The 20,249-nt window shown below is 39.2% G+C and overlaps 1 protein-coding gene across 1 annotated transcript in view; it reads left to right on the top strand.

The window, feature by feature from the left end:
* Nucleotides 1-20,249, top strand: part of LOC117899225 (furin-like protease 1) — a 151,192-nt gene that overhangs the window by 58,194 nt on the left and 72,749 nt on the right. The window contains 1 exon segment of the mRNA XM_034809099.1: nt 11,221-11,253. The gene's annotated coding sequence lies outside the window, so the exon portion shown is untranslated.

Here is a 20,249-nt window from a genome sequence, read left to right as displayed (position 1 = left end):
ACCACGAAATGGCAAACATTCCCCTGTGGTTATTTCATAGTTCAAATGACCTCTGTGTGTGGTGTGTGGCTCCAATAAATAACCCATAAAAGAGAGTCATACACAAATTGTTTATTTTTGTGGATAAACAAATAAAAATGTATTAAAATTCTTGATGTGGGAACGAGACTATATTTTTCATTAATAGAAAAAAGTCGTTCCGATGGTTTTCCCAGCTCGAGTCTTCACTGTATTTCAATTACGACTCACATTTTGGGCCACAGAAGACCAAAATAAAAGATCCCAACAATATGACTTTTTCCTTCTGTTGACCGGAAGGCATTTGGTAAGAAATGTGAAAATGTCAGCCATAAACTGGAGGTCAGTCGTTCCGTTTTGTGGTCAGCATTTTGTTCTTGGTGTATTATAGAGTAATTTTTGTAGTAGAGGTTTTATTGTTGAAAAAAAGAGTTTTAAAAAATTATTTTATTAATGGGAAATTTCGTTGATTTCTTGATTTAACATAAATCTGCAAAGAGAACCCTTTCTTAAGCCACAATTTGGGCAGAAATTTAAGCCATCTTTAACTCTAATTGACCAAGCCCCTTGGCAACTCTTTTGAAAAATGCCAAAGGCCTCGACAAAAAGGTTTACTGTTGGTTTTGCTTAGTGTTCAAGGGACAATTTGAAGAGATTTATGTTCTGTATAAAGAATGTGTGTTTATTGTTTGGGTTTTTATAAGTAAGAAAAAATATTTATTTCGCATATCGTATATTACTTTTATTGCAAATGGAATGCCATGCCAAGGGGGCGCTGCACAGCTAAAAAAGGTGCAAAAATCTATGGAAAAGTTGAAAGGGCTGAAAGGTGAAAGGTAAAAATAACTGGGGAAAAACTCCCAGCCATAACTCTTTAAATATGGTTTATTACCTTCCGGATATAGGAAACCCAATTAAAAGTGAAAAACCCTACCCAATAAATGGCCAATCAATCCACAATCGCATTAATTTGCATACATACATGAGTAAATAAAAAGGTGCACATTTTTTCAGATATTTCTCTGCAAGGGTCAAAACATCTGTTGTTTCAATCTTTGCAAATCGAATGAGTGATGAAAAAAAATTGCACTGGATAGGAGAATAAATATTTCGCTATTTATATGATGCTCCACCACCTGGCTCTCATTTCTCATTCTATCTATCATTCAGTCATCTCTCTCGCGATGGAGTCCCTCTCTCGTGCACCTGTTCTGGAATTTTCAGTATTTATTTAGTTTTTCAATTCGATTGAATTTCCATTAACAAATTGGTTGACACAAAGTTTACCCCACCATAAATTGGTTCATGCCTGTACAATTTATGGCCCGCTGTTCTTATTTTATTTGCGTTTTTGTGTCACAAAAAATGAACACACAATTTTCTTTCAGCCAACAGAAAAACATGGCATTGAAGAATCACATTTGGGATTTTATTTCTATGATTTTTCTGGTTGTATTTGTATGTTTTTTCGGGTTTTATTTCCATGACTTTTCAGGACTCATTTTCATGAATTTTCAGGACTTATTTCTATGATTTTTCAGAGAAAATGGAAGTTTATGGCATCAAAATTTATGAAATTGGTAAAGCTATTTTTTGAGAATTATTTTGCAAGAGGTAGATGGTACTTATGGTGGTAGTAAATGAAATTGTGTGTGTTTTAATAGTGATTAAACCGAAAACACTTTTGGTACATTTTGCTAGAAAAGTATAAGTATTTACTGAGGTTTTCGGGCTGAATCAACACACAGAAATTTTTGCAAATAATAATCAAGTAAATACTTTATTGCCTTTTAAATTTGCACAATTTCTTCTTGCGTTTTTCCATCTTGAGTAAAATCATATTCTATCATCCAACTGAGTAAACCAAATTTTCAACACTTTGTGGTGTAACCAGAAGAGCACTTTACGTGCAATCAGGCGTCATTTACCTCTCTATCTCTCTCTCTTTCTTTCTGTTGCAATATTTCCCATCTCTTTCTGTGGGAGAGCTGCCAGCTCGCTTTTCCACTTGAAACAAAGCCGTATCTTAGCCCACTTTTTGGCGAGGTCTTTGCTGCCTCTGAATTATAAACTTGCCTTCATTAGAGATTCATCCAACACCTTGACCGCATGACAAGCTGGAAAATTGAGGTGTTGAAAAGACCGCAAGGACATCGAGAGAAGTGAATGCTTTGCCGCATGCCACACTCACGAAGGAGGCTTCCATGCCACATTCTGTCACTGGGATTTCAGGGGCTTTCATTCCACATTCTTCCTAACTGTCTGTCTCTCTGGGATGTCAGGGGCTTTCCATGGCCCATAAATTGTGTACAACTTCCAAACCAATTAACCCACAAATTTTACACTCAATTAGAGCTGTCTCTTTGCACTCAGGACTCGCTCTCAGAGTACTTGCTCTCTTTCTCGTCTCCTCCTCTTTAATATAATTCATTTTACCCTGACATTTTATCGCGTATTTACTGTATTTCACTGTACTCTTCCCCCCAAACAATTAGTCGAGAAAAAAGCAAATTACTTTCCGCTTTGCAGAGAAGAAAAGAAGCAGAAAAAATAAATTAATAATTGAATAAGTTACTCATTAGAGAGGAGTAATGGGGATAACAACAGCAACAACAACAACCTGTCTGTGTGGCTCTCTCTGTCTCTGTCTGTTATCTAACCTTAACATGCAACATTAAGTGGCATCATCTTCTTGCCTCTCCCTCTCTCTTTGTTTGTCTGCTGTCTGTCTCTGTCTGTGTTTCATGCTGCGTGAATTTGTCACCATTTTGTTGGCGGGGAAAACGTAAGTTGTTCTTCCTTCCTTTTCTTTTTGCTGTTTGTGTGTGTTTTTCTTGGGTTCTACCTTCTCCCTATATTTCCTTAGTTTTCTCTGGCTTTTTCCTTAGTTTTCTCTTGGCTTTTTCTTAGTTATCTCCCACCCGCCTCTGCACATATCCCGCTAGTCATTTATCAATCATAAATGCTGCTGAGTGACTGCTGGGAGTCTCATTAATGTTTTGTGCTTAGCACCGCCGCCCTGGTAACCCTGGCTGGCTATCGCCCTCTCTTTCTAACCATCTCTCTCGTTTACTTTTTCCTTTTTTTTTTTAATTGCTTTATGCTCTGATTTATGCTTATCTTTAGTCATATTTTTACATTTACCTTTTTATCACACCCGCGCCATCTGTTGGGAAAATCCAGTGGGTAGCGGCAGCGCCAGGGGCAGGGGTCAGGAGGCTCTGCCAGAGTTGACCTAATTTCATTGAACTTAATTTTGTGTGTGTGTGGGTGTCAGGAAGTGCGGAGGAAGGTAAAATCTGTGAGTGTGAAATATAGAGGGTGATTTTTTTATGATTTATACGTTTTAAACTGCATTTTGTCTAATAGAACACCCTGTTCTTATTTCGCTCTCGAGTGACAATCATCATAAAATTGGCATTAGACGAATAGCCTCACCTGATGATGGCTTAACGTTCTACGGGTTGAAATGTGTTCATGCCCACCGGTGGGGTAAATGGCATCACGTGACGAGCGATGTTTATCCATGAAAAGTGACCATCAGGACGACGAAGCTTTTTCAACGCCTAAACTAAAGTGGAGAGCATATTTTAATGGCCGACTGTTGGGGATTTTAGATGGTATACGAGCATCTTTCTAAATGAGAAAAGTCACCGAGCAATTAATGTCACTCATTGGAGACGTTATTTCATGCTGCGTTTACGGCTTTTTTTTTGAGATGAAGGACAATGGGAATTTAATGAGAGAAGATAGGAATAGAATAATATAAATAGATTTAAGAAGGAAATGGTTTTGTTAACATATAGCGAAATTATTATTATCGAAATAATAATGTTCCCAGAATTTAAATATTTTACCCAAAGTAATTCGAAAATAAGTCCAAGTATATGCTTGAAATGCAATAAATGTTGAAATGAAAGTGAGACATTTGTAAAACAATTTAAGAATTTATTGCAATCGCTTCATTCACAACCAGTGAACAAATTCATGAAAAACAATCTTAATTCCTTTAGAAATTCTGTGGATAATGCCAACACACAAAAAGTGCAATTCCAATTTTATTCACAACATTTCTAATTCTTTTGCATGGAAATGCACAACTAACTCTAGAATGTGCGAGTACGAGTATTTCCATCAAGTTTTTCATTTTGTCTGGTTTGTATTGTGTATGTCATAGACTCACTCACTGACTCACTCATACATACAAGCATCCACAGGGAATACGAGAGAGTGAGAGAGGGTGATAGAAAGAGAGAGAGAGACAAACAAACGGAGAGGAAAACTATTTAAATATAAAAAATCCCTAGCATACTTTAAGGCTCAGCAACAGAAAAGTTTTGTTCCATCATCCAAAAAGACAGACGTACAGCAGGGGAACAGAGCCTCAGTGCCAGAGTCAGGGGCACTAGGGGGCACGTGGCACAAGGCAGGAGGACGCTTAAAGAAACAAAGAATTTCAATTTAAGCTTCATGCATTGTCTGCCTCTCCCTCCTTCCCTCTCTCCATCATCCGGGAGGGGATGCATCCCCTCTGCTGTCTGTCTCTCCCTCTGACTGATATCTGTGCATCTCTCTCGCTCGCTCTCTCTTTGGTAAACTATTGTTGCATGCATTTAGGTGTTGCAGGCACGTACGCATGCAGCATGCAGACAGAGATACACTCGCTCCTTGTCCTGTCCTCCGTGCAACTTGTTCTATTTATGCTTTAATGAAAGCAACAACGAAAAACAGTGGAGAAGAGTGAGTGGGGCAGAGAGTTAGGATGAAATGTTGCAGCTAAAGTCTCTCTGCAGATTAATGCCGAGTCACGCAGTCCAAAAGGGATACAAGGAAACAAGGGAAACACAGAGAGGGACGCACACAGGAAGAGAGGTGGCTCACCGCTTGACTGTACTTTTATTTAATTAGAACTGAGGCAAAATGCTACAGAAGGACCCGCCACCCGCCTAAAAACTGCATTTCCAGTATTCTTTTACGGCTACTAATATTTATGTATTATTTAGGAGGCTTCTGGGAATGCTTTTGTATATTTCATAACTATCTTACGCTTCTGTATCTATTTTTTTGTATTCATTTATATGAAATTATTTGCGTAAAATCAGAACTATTTTGGGAACATGTAGATGGAAAAATACATTCAAATTTATGTACAATATTTATATGATAATATTCCTCTAATATTCTTTTTGAATTTGTTATTCCTGTAGTTAACTGATTCGACTTTTCTCTTCTGCTGTTGTCCTATTTATATTTTTGTTCCATGCCATTCTCCTGAATGAGCTGCCAATCAACTTTTCGACACCCGATGCACACAAATTAAGAGGCAGGCTAAATGGCATTGGTATATTTGTATAATTGATTCTGACAATTCCATTGATATGTGTCATTTTGATATTAAATTGCATTTTAATGATGCTGATGTTGATGGACAACTCAAATGGAAATTAAAATTGCTTTTCCCTTCTTATCACATGGTTCTAAAACTGCATTTTCGTCAACTATATTGTGTTTGTATGCAGATTTTCATATTGTGATGATCCCAACCTGACAGTTTGTTTGCATAAAAACCAGAAAACTTTTTAATTAAATGAAAAAAGAGAGATTGAAATTTGCATTTGGCTGCATTTATGAGCAGGAGAGCACCTGACACTTGTCTCTCGCTTCGAAACATTTTTGTCTAGGCAGACACACACCCTCACATGGACTATCTCTTTCTCACTCTCTGCTACATATAAGCCCTTTCCCACTCGCACTCTCCATCTTCTTCTCTCGTAGAAGCAATTCAATTAGAATCTCTAGGCAGAGTACAGCAGGAAGCAGGCACACACACATTTTAATTAAATAAATTTTGTGTGTGTTTGCTGGATGCTTGGGCGTCATAAACATTTTGAGAGTCTACTAGTAGAAGCACATGGAAAATGAAAACATTTAACTGTTGGTTACGTTAGTTTGTCCTCTGGGTTAGAAAGGGTCGTGGTCGTAGTCGTAGACGGTTTGTGTTTGCATAAAATGCAAGAAAATTGCCTCAACAGCAGGAGGAAAAGCGAGAGCAGCAGGAGCCGAAACCACCGACAACATGGCAACATCGTTTTGTAAAACGTCAACAGATTTGTGCTATGTGCTGCAGAGTGCTGCACCACATAATCAAATTTAACTTGACTGCCATTGCAGAGAAAGACAGACAGAGAGAGAGAGAGACGGAAACAGAGAGGATGTGGCATGAGCGAAGCCCCTGCAGTTGTCGAGTGAGTGGAGAGTGCTGCAGCATTTAATTGAACTTCCTGCATACTTTTTCCCTCCCAAAATTCCGATGCCAACACAGACACAGTTGCGATGAGAGCCTCTCTATGCCGTTCGTTCCATAATGAACAGAGCCAATTTGCATCCGCTTTTCGGGTTATATGAATCCTTATGGTACAGCATAAAGTGCCAGCCCCCTCTTGAGGAATGGAATGCAGTAAAATAAACATACAATGTGTGTGTGTGTTGCATGGGGCAATCATTTGATTGAAAGAACCATACACGCAGAATGAGAGTAGAAGAGAAGTTTGGTTGGAACAGGAATTTTGTATATCAACTAACACTACACTGAAACAATAGCTTCGTAGTTCATAAATTTTCTAATATTTCTTTAATCTCTAATTTCCCAAACTATTTCCTTCAGAATGCCCATGTTCATTACAGGCTAAAATATATTACTAATCCCTTGGCTGCATTCCAAACTCGCTCTCAAATATTTGCCAGAGCTGGCCACAACACAACTTCAATATTTATCCTGCCATCCAAAAAAGCGCCAACTAATTAAGCTATTTTTTATAGTCCCACCACCACCTCCTCCCACTCCATCGGTTAGCCAACTCTGGAGTTTGCATCTGCCACAGGACTCTGCAACAGAGAACGCTTCTGGCCTTTGGTTTTGAATGTGGGTTAGGGTCTTCATGTTATCCTGTGGCTTTCTGGGTTTCATAGTAAATTATTATTATTATTATTATTTTACTGGGGGAGACGACAGGACAGCCATGTGCTTGTGCCGTCTGCCAGCTGCAGAGCCTTCTGTCGCTCTTGCTGCTGCTGCTACTGGTCAGTCGCCAGTTTTGTGGTGTTGTGCGGAGAACATCGACTAAGACAAACAGAGTTGAAATTTAACACTGTGAGCAGATTTGCCAGCAGCCGTGCCAGTGGAAATGCTGCTTTGGTTTTGTGGCTGCAACAAAATTAGCCAACACAGAGACAGGATAATAATTACTTATATTTGAAGGCAAATTGAACAAAGGCCAAGGCAATAATTAATTCGTTGTGGATGTGGCTATAGCTTTGCCACCGCAGCTGTCGAAGTTCTTAAGTTTAATTGTTTTTATTTTTGCTTGAAAATTATACGGTATTATTATTCTTTGGGCCATAAAAAGTCAAACTTTTGCCTCAATTTCACTCTTGTTGCAACCTTTGGATCACAAAAAAATCATAACGCTAGGCGGAGAAAAGTTTAAGCACAAAAAAAATATAAATAAGTATGAGCAATATTCTGTTAGAGTCTTACAAGAAGAATAAACTCGAGAAACTTTCGGTTGAGCCTCCGCAATTTAATGCTTCGTTACCTTTATTCTTGTGTTTTGCTGTTCCGTTGAAAAAGTCTGTCAAGTGGCGGCAACACTCGAGTGGCAGCGGAAGGTGGAAGCACACAGAAGTTTAAAGTGTGCTCCACAAAAGAAAATTGAGTCGCAAGAACACGCCCCGTGGCTTACCTTTTATTGTACTCGTATCTGGGGGATAAGACAATAACTAGAAGATTTATTATGCTGGGGTAGGCCTCCATTTGGGTTCTTTGTTTTCATTAAACCGAAAAGAGGGAGTTTTCCATCATAAATTTCCCAGCTGTGTGTGTACTTACACTTGAAGATAGCTCCTCCAGAGCATCTTTCCAACAACCTTGAATGATTGGTTGCTTGCTGTAATCAAGTGAGAAACATTGCGGCTTATGTGAGGAGTATGTGCCCCATAATTACACACCCCCAGTGGGTACCTGCAACTGTAACTTTGCATATGATTATTGAGGGGAGTGAATCCAACTTTTCGGCAACATTTTCTTGGGAAACTGTGCTCTCTTTACGCTTCGGCCATCCTTTCTCCTTCTGCCACATCTTCATTGGAGATTCCATTGCCTTCTCTACCACATCTTCATTGACATCTTTTTTGCTTTCGTTTCCGCCTGTGGCAACAAATCCCTGAGGCAAATATCATTTTAACAATGGCATTAAATGAATTTACATAATTAGCTGCAGCTTAGTGATGTGCCGTGTGCCGTGCCTCCCCTCTGGGGCCACGGTTTTTCTCTACTCCACCCCTGCTGTCTGGGTTGGGATTTATGATGCATGTGTGACATTAGCCAGAGATCAGATACGTTTATGCCAAATGGTTTTTGCACAGCGGGCGGGTGCCACACTGATTTGTGGATGTTCAAGCCACTTTCCTTAAGAGTGAATAGAGCACCGAGTATTTAAATGATTTAATTTTAAAACGATGTGAAAAGAGTCTAAAGAAGTTTTGTAGGAAGAATTTATAAGGAACATAAAAAGGGTGGGAAATAATTATTTAAAAGTAGATAAGAAAGTAATAGAATATTTTATAGCAATTTTGCCTTAGCCAGTATTTTCACAGACATGATTTGGGAAATCTTAAGGTAACTTAAGAAGAAATGTATCCTTTCGCTTATGGGAATTTGTCTTATTTTAATACATTTTAATTTTAATAGAAGCAATGAATTTTCTGCTTAAATTTAATCCACAACTATTTCCTTTGCGTTCAATCTCTTCCTAAAGAACAGTTCTTAAAGGATTCCCCTTTTTCGCTTAACTTCAAGCTCCAATCAAATGAACAGAAAATCTCTTATTCAGGGGACGGATGCCACAGGACTACTCCTTCCATTCCACCCTTTGGCAACTTTTGAAAATTGAACTCATTTGGCCATTTGCCAATTAACTTCTTTTCTGGAAAAAAGAGCATTGCCCGATTAGTTATCCCCCTTCCGCATCTCTCGGCCCTCTTTAGGGTGTAGGGGGCAATAATTCAAAGCAGCCCGCATGCCACATGCCCCATGGATGCAGATGCAGCGCAACGCCTGCCTTCCTTCCTGCCACCCTTTTTGGCAGGCCAAAACCACGAAAACTTTGAAAGCCTTTTGGCCGCAGGCTAACAATGTTCGCTTGAACAAACTCTCCCCCACTTCGTTGCCCCTGCTCCTCATCCTTCGATGCAGGCAGCAAGCACCCACTCTGCCTGCCACAGCCGCAACATTGTGTGTCCTGTAGCTGCTTCTGCTGCTGCTGCTGCTGCTGCTGCCGTGGCACACATACACAGTTTTGCAGCCACTGATAGTGACATGCAAAATATGTACCACCATCTCATCCTATGGGGTATCCCATGGAATGTCGCCTGACCGCATTTGATTTTCATCTATGCAACAGAAAACCCAAAACACACACACACGCACAGACCACTCTGGCACAACACAACACTGTGCTTTGGCAACCCTGGCTGTTAAGAACTTTGTTACGTTTTTGTTTTTAGTTGAATTACGCCAAAGCACATTACGTTAGAGAGAGAGATGGGTCCTCCAACCTTCTTTGGTGGAGCGGTAGAGGGAGAGGCACAGAGGAGTCCCCTCTTTTTCGTACGCTCTGTTTGTTAAGTGCTTAATGAACTTTGCTAAACATTGCTTTTGACTCGACATGACTTAACTTGGCCTCTAAACTTTCACACATCTCACTTTCACTCGGACAAAGTTCTGCCCCGCAGCATGAAAGAGAAAGCCAAAGAAAAGTGGCAATCGGAACACCCCTGGAAAGCAGCCTCTCTTAGAGAAGAAGAGAACCAGAGAGAGAGAGAGAGAGAGAGAGAGAGGAGGAGTAAATCGCCGCCATTTCTCTGCAGTGAGATTTAGATCTCACGCTTGAGACTCCATCAAACGCTCAATGCCGTAAAATCTTTATGCAATTTGCATGTGTTTCTGGTTTCTGGTTTCCGTGTCTGCATTTTCAATAATTAATTGGGTTTGGCCTTTCATTCGATTTTGGGTTTAAGCTGCAATTATTGGGCGGATTTCTATGCCAAATAAATAAATAATTAATGCGAAATAAGCAATTACCCCAAAAATAAATGGAATATTTATAGAAACTAAAGAGAAATTTAATATTGAATACAGAACAAAATTACCAAAGTAATCAAAATTTACATGAGTTTTAATTTTAATAAATGAGAGATTTATGATTTCATAATAATAATTATTAGTTTAAGGATTAGTTTTCAAATGGGTTTTAAAATATTATTGGGAATTAAAATTAGTTTTAAAGTCGTTTGAGGAAAACCCTTTAAGGTTGTATATCTGTACAATTATTTTAAAAAATTAATAAATGTGCAGAAGCCCCTCCCGTTATAAACCTTTTTAATTTTTAGCTTTCAATTTTGCCCTTTCTCGCGGTTTTTCCTCATCAAAAATAATGAAAACTGACAACAAAAATGATCCGTGCATTATCTTCAACATAAGAGCTGTCTGACATTAGGCATAGGCTATGTGGCTTCAAGATGTAGAAAGCGCCATGACTCCACTTTACCTCATTCCACACTCTCCTGTCGTGTCATTGATGGAACTTCTAGACCTGTCTGTGAGTGTCGTCCTTTTTCGGCTGGGATCAGCCATCTTCCCTTGTTTCTGTTGTGGCCAATTTCAGTATGCATTCCATTAGCCATAGAATATAATATATATTTTTCCACCTACTTTTCTTTGTTACTTTGACATTTTTTCATCCCTCTTTTTGTTGTACTAATTTCTCTTCCGTTTATTTTCCCTTCCTCATTTTTCTTGGGTTTCATTTTGGCATTCTTCTGCCTTGTTCTTGGTTTTCCATCTGGTCTTCTTAAGACTTCTCTTGGCCATTAGCATAAAATTGTCTGCCGTTTTGCAGTCCAAAAAGTTCTTCCCAATTATCCTCCTGAAATAAAGAAAAGAGCGAAAAAATTAAGAGGGAAATGCATATTAAATTGGACCATAAAATTAAGGAAGGGAGACCTTTACTTCTCGAAGACAGTTTTTGGATAAATTTGTTTCCTTACGAATTGTATATAGGGTATATATAAATCTGTTTAAATATATGGCACTGTAATGGCTTTTATTAATTTGGTTTTCCTCTTTTGTTTATCTATTTGCAGATACATTTAATTGAATTTGTTTTTAAATATTTGGTAAGTAAAATAAACGAAGCTTGGAGTTATTGCATCAAAGACTATTTTTTTTTATTCATTAGAAAAATAATTAAACTTTTCATGGAAATAAAAATCTTTAAATTAATTTAATTATTGTAAAATAATTATTATAAAAACTGTCTTCATTTTTTTTTAAAGTATTTGTATGTATATGTTTTCAGCATTGGAACTAATATTTACGGCTATTAAAAACTTTAGCAGCTTTTAATTCTGCGAAATTATCGCATTTATTTCCCAGTTAAAGTTGATGAAAATTGTTAGAATTTCTTTGGTCAAAGAAATGCCATGGCTTAAATGCTGATTGCACTGCAAATGGGTGTAACTTTTCGGAACCACAGATGGACCCGCACCCGGCACTGATGACCCACTGCCCCCACCACGCAGAACTATCATTATCCAACCGAAAGGATGCAAATTTTGCAGCAATTTTAATTGCACACTGAATTTAATGCCACAGAATATGCTGAAACGGTCGCCAGTTCGTTCGCTCTTTGGCCCTTTGCCTGCCCAATGAAGCATGCCCCCAGAACGCTGCATGCCACCATTAGCGATACTCTTCCTATCAGATCTCCGCCATTAAGGCCGCATCCTATCAGATATCCAACTCAAAAGAAAACGCTAACGCAGATTTAGATGCTGGTGCAGCCGCAGCGAAAAACGAAATGTAATTTGCAAATTTTTGTGCGACGTTGGCGGTAAATTTTCTTCCTTCCACGCTGATTAAGCGAGAGCCAGCATATCCTTTTTGAGCGCATACGCCAACAGATAGACAGAGAGGGAGAGAAAGGGAACGGGATGGAACTTTTGATGCCAGATGATTGGATTTTTGGCATTTGGCGTTGATTTGCTGCGGCTGAGTGGTGGGGCTACCATTCGTAAAATGTTTTTGGGTTTCCTTCTGCTGCCAAAGCCACTGAAGTTTTTGGCATTCTGGCTTAATTAACTGCCTCTATTGGGTGCTGATTTTGGGTAACTCAATTATCTGGTTGTAGAGGTAGGACACACAGCCGATATCCCCTCGGTTGCATTTGCAGATGACTAATCGCTCGCTCAGTCTGTGTCTCGATGTGAATGCTGAAGCTGTTTCTGTGGCACTCTTTTATGGGCAACTCAGGAAATTTTAACTTGGCATTTATGGCTGGGGATAAAGAACGGGTATACAATGCTCTAAGAATTTGTTTGTCATGGGAAAAGGGTAACTCAAAAATTAATAAAAGTCTTGAAAAAATAAATGCTGTACACTTTTCCAATCAAGGAGTGAATTTTCTTTGTGGATATGATATTTCATTTTAATTAACTTTTTCGCCGAAGAAGAATTATGGCTTCGGAATTTCTTAGAAATGTTGTAACAGAATTTTAATTAAATCAGAATAAACCCAAACCCAGCCTGAGATGAAATGAAAAATTGCTTGCAACTGTTTTAATTATATTTCCAAAAATTCAATAGGGAACAATTTTTCGTTTGATGGAATATTTACAACACATAAACAGTGAGAAATTTGTGCAGAAATGCTTGTCCCAAAATTTCAGGAGCAGATAGAAAAAATGCATGACCAGAATGCTGTTTTTTCCTGCCTTTCGCAGTTCAAAATTTATGAGAGAAGAATGTCATTTGGGTAAAGGGGAAAAGGATGCAACGAGAGGATGCAAGGCACACACTCCGAACACGTATGCAAATGCCAAACTGATAAATTTTCAATTAAATTCGTACTGGTATTGAAAGAGCAAGGGGAAACATGGAAAGAACCCATTCAATTACGAAATTATATTTTGGTTTTTTTGAGAAGGAAATTAAATGTTTGAATGGTCCATCCTCTGAAATGGAACCGATGCCAATGCGACGCACAAGTGAGTCGTCACACAGTTTTGTGGAAGGACGAGCGAGCATTCAATTCCAAATTGACACTTGAATAAATATTTGTTCTTCTGCCACACAAGCAAAAAAAAAAGACAGAGTGATTCGTTAAATGTTTGCATAGTTTGAGGCGTACAAAAGGCACAACATTTCTGTCATTTTTGTCAAGCTCGAAAGAAAAAATAACTTTTTCCTCAAACAACAATTAAATGCTCCATTATTCATTTGACAGCTTAAAAGTTTCAACCACAAAGTGACTGAATGTGCATTCGGAGTGCTAAGAAACAAATAAAATGAATTAAATAAATGTATGCTAAATAAAGCAAAGTAAATATTTAAATGTATAAAAAAAATCCACACAACTATTATACATATTGTATACACATATGCTACCAAAGGAGATGACAATATTTTATAGATCTTTGGCCACTCACAAATAGAATATTGTGCAGAAAATTTCCACAAATTCTGAACCGAAAAAATGTTTATTCAGGGGTAGAGAAAAAGTTGATTAAAAGGTTATTTAAGGCGGCATATTCCTCTCAGTATATTTTATGTATAATTAATTGGGAAAACGTGCCCGCAAAGGTAAATACACAAACAATTTGTGCCCCAAAATGTTGTATTCAAACAAAAGCCGATCAATGACTAATTTATTCTATGGCAGAGAGGGGAATTCCACCCATCAAATCACAGAACAGATTCAATGAGCCAATTGCGCGTAAAAATTATAAAATTTAATTAATGCAACGGCACAGCATTTGTGGCCCCCCTGTTTTCATTGGCGTTGGCTATGCAACAAGTGATGGCGCGTTGCGGAAAAAGGGGTGCGCTTGCAACCATCTGTGTGTGTTACCTTTTTATGCAAATTAGAGGCGCGTCTGTGGATGCCACTTGGTGGAAAGGTACGAAGTTCTAATGGGAGAGGAAGTGCCGAAGCTCTCGATGGTGCGGAAACACGGAATCTCTCGATGGGGAACACCCCCGTAATGGTTGGGGTGGGACGTGTGAACCGATTGGAAATTCCACCACCACCCCTCTGAAGCATCGAATGCCGGAACGTGTCTTCGCATTTACAACGTGGTGCCTGTAGAAAGAGAGGACAATTTAATTGACAATTGTTTAGGATGCTCAATTTCCAATGGCAACAACCACACGCTGTGCTCTGGCTGTGGGTTCACAGAGTGGACTCCCGGACACTCCTGGACACCACTTAAAATGGACACAACATTCAACCCCTTACCCTGCCCCACACTGTAAACGGGCGGCTACCCTTTCGTCAAAATTTATGCATGTGGGCGCTTCAGATATGTTCGTGCGGTTTTTGCGTTCATCAACATTTGAGTTTGAGTTTTAGTGGCTGTTGTTGAGGTGGAGGAGAATGATGATTGTGGGGGAGTATTGAATCTCCGGTCTCTGGCTTGAATCTATCATTATATTTCAACAATTAAATTAGCAGGGGAGCAGAGCAGCTTCCAAGGGGTTAAAGTTAATGGAAAATGGGATAATGTCAAGGAGAGAGAGAGAGAAAGCATAAGGGCTGTCCATTCTGGAAAGGGGGTGTTGTGGTTTGTGGTTTAGTTTAAGGACAGTGTTGGACAAAAAACACTCATTGCTCGCAATATTTACAATGCTGCGGGAATATTTTAAATGAAAAGTATATCGATAATTATCGTTACTTTTATCGATATATATTTTTTTATTATGCTTTCATATTAAACTCTCTGTTATTTGCTTTTTGCATCTAAGTTTGCTTGTTTTTAGCTTTCTGTAGCTTTTCTTTGGTATTTTGTACCCACAAATATTACCGTTCGGAAAGTCAAATTCCGGGAAAAAATTAACTTTCTGCTTTCTGTTATGTTTCCAATTATGTTATTGCGTTTACCCCCTTTCGGCTGGCCTCGTTTTGGTTTTAAAATCCTCTGGCTTTTGAGTAATAAAGAAATACTCAATAATTCATTACTTAATTCCCGCTCCAGGGGTTATTTTTTACAGCCTTGTTTGCAACTCCATTAAGTCTTGGTCGTGGGGGGCGAGGACTTAATTGTTCGCAGGCTTCGGCTTTGGCTTTGGCTTCTTAATAACCATTTGTGATTGCAACTGCAACATGCGGCTGCTGGATGTCAGGCGGCTGGCTTAATGATAAGGCCCAGGCCTGCCGTCCGCTCATTTCCTGCCGTTGCCTCTTGCCTCTCAATTTACGTGGAAAAACTTCACATGACATCGTTAAAATATTTGCGTTGCATTCCCACCCATTTCGCACACTCAGTTCTTCCTATTTTCCCCACTCTTTTGCACACTTTTCCCCCATTTTCTCACACTTTTATCACCCTTTTCTCCACCCACTTTTCCGACATTAACTGCCAGTGTCGTACTTTGTCGCTTAATTGAGACTCTGTCAGTGGGTATGGATGTGGATGTGTGGATGTGGGTGTCACGCTCTCGCTTATTAATTTATTTTTATGTTTAATAACAAGCACAGAGCCTCGATGGATGGATGAGTGGCGCCATTCCCCTGATAAAGAAAAACAGCAACGAACCATGACAATAACATTGAGAGTGGAAGGAGAACGCTGGATGCCCTTAGTGTCCACGTTTCCCGGATCAAGTTGTAAATTAAACAGGATTGAATGGTGCGGAGTGGAGTATTAATAAAAAATGTACCTCTGCAATGGGAAGAAAGATATGGAAGAAAAATTTATGAATTTCCATTTTTCATTAATAAGTTTACGATCACAATGATTTTGGTAGAAATTATCTATCGACATAACATATCCAAAATTCAGTTCGATGGCCTTAAAGACTCCACCAATTACAGGGTGTTAAACCATCACAAAAACGCCATAAAAATGGCATGCGACATGCCATCAAAGGCGTTCATGCCACACACATTATCTGTGACGCATTTTGATCAAGTTATCTACAAATGAATATCAGCTGTCAGAAAAAGTTTCGAGGAAACACAACCATAAATTTTGGCACCATTTTCCGCACAATTTCCTCTGCACTTGCCGGTTATTTCCTGTTGCTGTAGTTTTCCTTTAAAATGGGATGAAAAACTCTCACAATTAAAGCACTCTCTGGGAGTCGCTTCTGTTGGCGAAACAGGAGGGATTATTGATATCGTTAATGGTTGCTGTTGCAACGTCCCTTGTCCCCTTTATTCTGCGGTCGTTTAATTAATACCAAAGCTGATTAATTAGCATTTTGTGGGCTCAAGACCCGACCCCAGGGAGTGGAGTGCCTTTTCCCCGGTTTGAATTTGTGGGAATTGCATCATTCCCGTCTGCCGTTTGGCTGCAACAGTGCCAATGGAAATTGCCATTAATTTCATTAGCTGATTGTCGTCATGGCAGCAGCAGTGGCAGCGTCGGCTATTCCCTTTGTGTATTTTATAATTGCCCTGAACCACAGCCCAAAAAGCATGGAGAGGGCATGGGGCCATTATTGCATATGTTGCTTGCTTTTGCTGCACCCATAAATTAATTGGAGTGGGCGCGAAAATGTGCACCACAGCTGCCGCCATTCGACAATCGGATATTCCTATTAAGACTGTGTACATTAAATGGCTACGCGTATTCCATGGGAAATCTTTGGCAAAGGAGGTTTTTGTATTTTGAATCAATCCAAATACCATTTAATGGTACTTTAAATGTTTCGATGCCACAAAAGTTGATACTTAATACATTTCAATAAACTTTGAGTGAAATTTGTAGCAAATATCCCCCTTTTAGATCAAATATACTGTTTAAATCCCTTTACAAATTTTGTTATTTTCCCCACAAACACGCATTCTGAAAATACATCAAAATTTTCCATCAAATCAACTCAAAGCACGTGCCACGCTAAAGTTTCCCGACCATTGTTTTCTCTTCCTCTCCAATCGTTTTGCTGTCTGCAATCGAAACTTCCAGGATTACCCTCTCGCCAAAGCAAAAAAAAAAGGAAACATACAAATTTTATATATGGATTTATATTGCATTTTTATTACCCGAAACGTATCGCATATACTACTCGTACAGATAAATTTGTTGTCAAAGCAGCCGACGGGCACGTAACATTTTAAAAAACAATTTTGGCCTGATACAATTTCTTGTATTATCACCCCCGAACCAAAAAAGAAAAGAAAATAAATAAAGCAAAGGCGGAATGTATGCAAATACACACGCGGAGAAAGAGGGCAAAGTAGGCACCGCAAAACAGGAGACAAAATAATACACAGAAAGCGTAGAGACAACGAGTCGTATCGTACAAAGGGGCGTATAAGCGATTTTTATTTGCATGCCGCTCAGAGGCACAGCTCAGTCTGTGGCAGGGGCAGATTCAGATTCAGAGGCGTGTGGCGGCGCCAACAGTCGCCCTGCGGCTGCTTATCACTTTATATGGCGTTGTGTATGTGTTGTGGAGAGGGATGGGAATGGAGAAGGGTGCACGTGTGTGTGCGCGTGTGTGAGAATTGTCTCACACTCACGAGCTCTATAGGCACTCACAGGAGAAGTTCCATGAAACGTAATCTACGGAAAAGTTTTGTCATGTAATTTTAATGGAACGCGATGGCATGTCATTGATGAAGCTATTTCTGGTGGTATTTCTTTTCGAATTACCAATAGTACCTCATGGTTGATACTCAAAATTAGGAACATTTGTCAGTACTCAATTTAAGTATTAATATATTCCCTGACTTCCCTAGAACTTTTCGAATTATTTAGTACTTTGGTTGTTTTTTTAAGTAAATATTTTTCACGGTTGGAGTATTTTTTTTTGTGTTTTCCATTTCAGAACAATCTGCATCATTGTTATGACATTTTATATAATTTTTACTTGCACATAAAATCAACAAAAGATTCGCGGGGAAGTAAATAATGTCAGGCAATCTTATCGGATATATTTTATGTATTGTATGTATGCTTGTTTGTATGTGACGGGTTGTGTCAGTGGGTAAGGTAATATGACAGCCTGTTGCGGGGGGATGGTGGAAGGAAAACGTGTGGGGCTGCAGGGGATATTTTTGTTTATTGTCTGACAAGGTGGCGCCTTTAATGCGTTTTCATGCCTTATTTAAAACGATTTTCCGAGTTTACCACTCAGGAAATTACTTTCTTGTATTGTTTTTGTTTGACAATATTTTTCGGAGTGGGATTTTGTGAATGGGGGATGGGTGCTCTATATTTGCACTTGTTGCAAGGGGAAATTCGAATATCCTTTGATGATTCCTCTGCTGAGGTTAAAAATTCCGTTTGGAGCTCAAAGAAAAACCAATAGCTCATATGAAAATTAAATATGCCAGCAAAAGGCAGGAGCAAAAGGAAATGCTGTGACAGACATAGCAAAAACCACAAAATTAAAACTCAATATGTGTGGCAAAAAGGCGACTAACTTTGGAGACGGCTTCAATTAATGGAGTGGAAGGACACACGGAGGGACGGAGAGAACTTTCGTTGAATTAGTGGCAGAAAGGCAAAAGACAAACAGAAATATGTGTGGAAGGAGACAAGTGGCAGGGTGAGGCAACAGACAGAGTTGAAGAGGGGTAAAGAGAATTCCAAACTCTCAAAGAAAAAGCCAGACAACGACCCCGAAGGCAAAAAAAAGTTGAACAACTTTTAGGGCGGACAGGAAAACCTACTGACAGCTTCAGCATATTGTTAGATTGTGATATGGGTACCAAATAGATTTTCTAGTGGTATGTCGTGTATATAAATCGGTGTATATATAATTCAAACGTTTCAATAAGAAAAAGCCTCAAATTGCAATGTGACGTTGCATAAGTTTGCCATTAGAAAACAATCCACAAGCACAATAGACAGAGATAGAGGGTATATTCCCTCCCTTCCCTAGAGTCAAATCAATGTCTAAGTAACGCCCTTTGATGTTGTGGGCGTGGCCTGAAGGAAAAGTAAACGAGAAATCTTCACTGTAATTGAATGTGTGTTGGTATTCCTGTATCTATGTGTGAGTCTGTGCTCTACTAAGGCTTCGCCTTTGGATACGTCTCTCGGCTTGTTGTTTAGCATAAGTTTCTCTCGAATCACATGCCACAGATCCATGCCCGCCCCCACCGAACACATCTCTTTATGCAAATCCGTTGCCACTTTATTGCTTTTATTTATGTAATTTGTAGCATCTTCATGACATTTACTCGACGCAAACATTTGCATTTGCATTTCCCCCAGACTAAGTTTGCGGGCTGTGGAAATAGTGGAAAAAGCTTTGGTATTTGCTACTTTTTAATGGGATTTGGTTTTTATTGTTTGCGGAATTGCTTTTATTTGTGGGTATTAAACGGTTGAAGTGACTATTTAAATGCTTTCAAAGGATGCACAAATTTAATTCCCTAATCTTTTACGATCTGCAATAATGGAAACTTTGATTTACTTTAATTTCAGGTAAGTTCTCTCATGCAAGGAACCACTTGATGGAAGTCCCTCAATCAAATGAAGGCCAACACACACTTAAGTACAGTCTTCACAGTGATTTAATTTTAAGGCAACATTTCTATGCAATCTGCATGATGTTCCCATAACATCTATTTCATGTTTTTTCTTCCTAATTCCACCTCAGGGGAACACACACACACAAATTTGTTTCCAATTAGACGCATATTTCGTTGATGTCCTTTTTCTGTTATATTTGCTTAAATACCAACACAAAATGGCCGCCGCAGACATGTTTATGCATGCGACAAAAAAGGGAACTCAGCCAATAAAAAGGGTGCAAAAAAAGCAGATGCCTGGCAGACAGGCAGACCGCAAAAAATGGACCACCCATTGGGGTTTTTATTGTTATTGCGATGTGTGCCCCTTTTTCCTGGGTGCCGTCTGAATCCTTTTTGCTGTCTCTTGAACCAATGATTGGACTAAGGAGGGGAGAACCCAGAACCCAGCGATGGATTCTGCTACACAGAATTGGTGTCTGGTGGCGTCTGGACTCCAGAAGGAGGCGGCATCAATCACGTTATTTCCCGCTGCTGTGTGGCATTTCCACTTCATTTTTGTCGATTTCGTGGACAATCAAGTGGAAATACTCGGGAATGCTGGCAGCACTTGTCAGGACTACTATGGAACTGATTCTCATTCAGAATCATGCCGAATGAATGCTTTACGTATTTATTAAGTCATGA

This window comes from Drosophila subobscura, chromosome O (assembly GCF_008121235.1).
Source record: "Drosophila subobscura isolate 14011-0131.10 chromosome O, UCBerk_Dsub_1.0, whole genome shotgun sequence".
NCBI lineage: Eukaryota > Metazoa > Arthropoda > Insecta > Diptera > Drosophilidae > Drosophila > Drosophila subobscura.
This window is presented reverse-complemented; position numbering and strand designations above follow the sequence as displayed.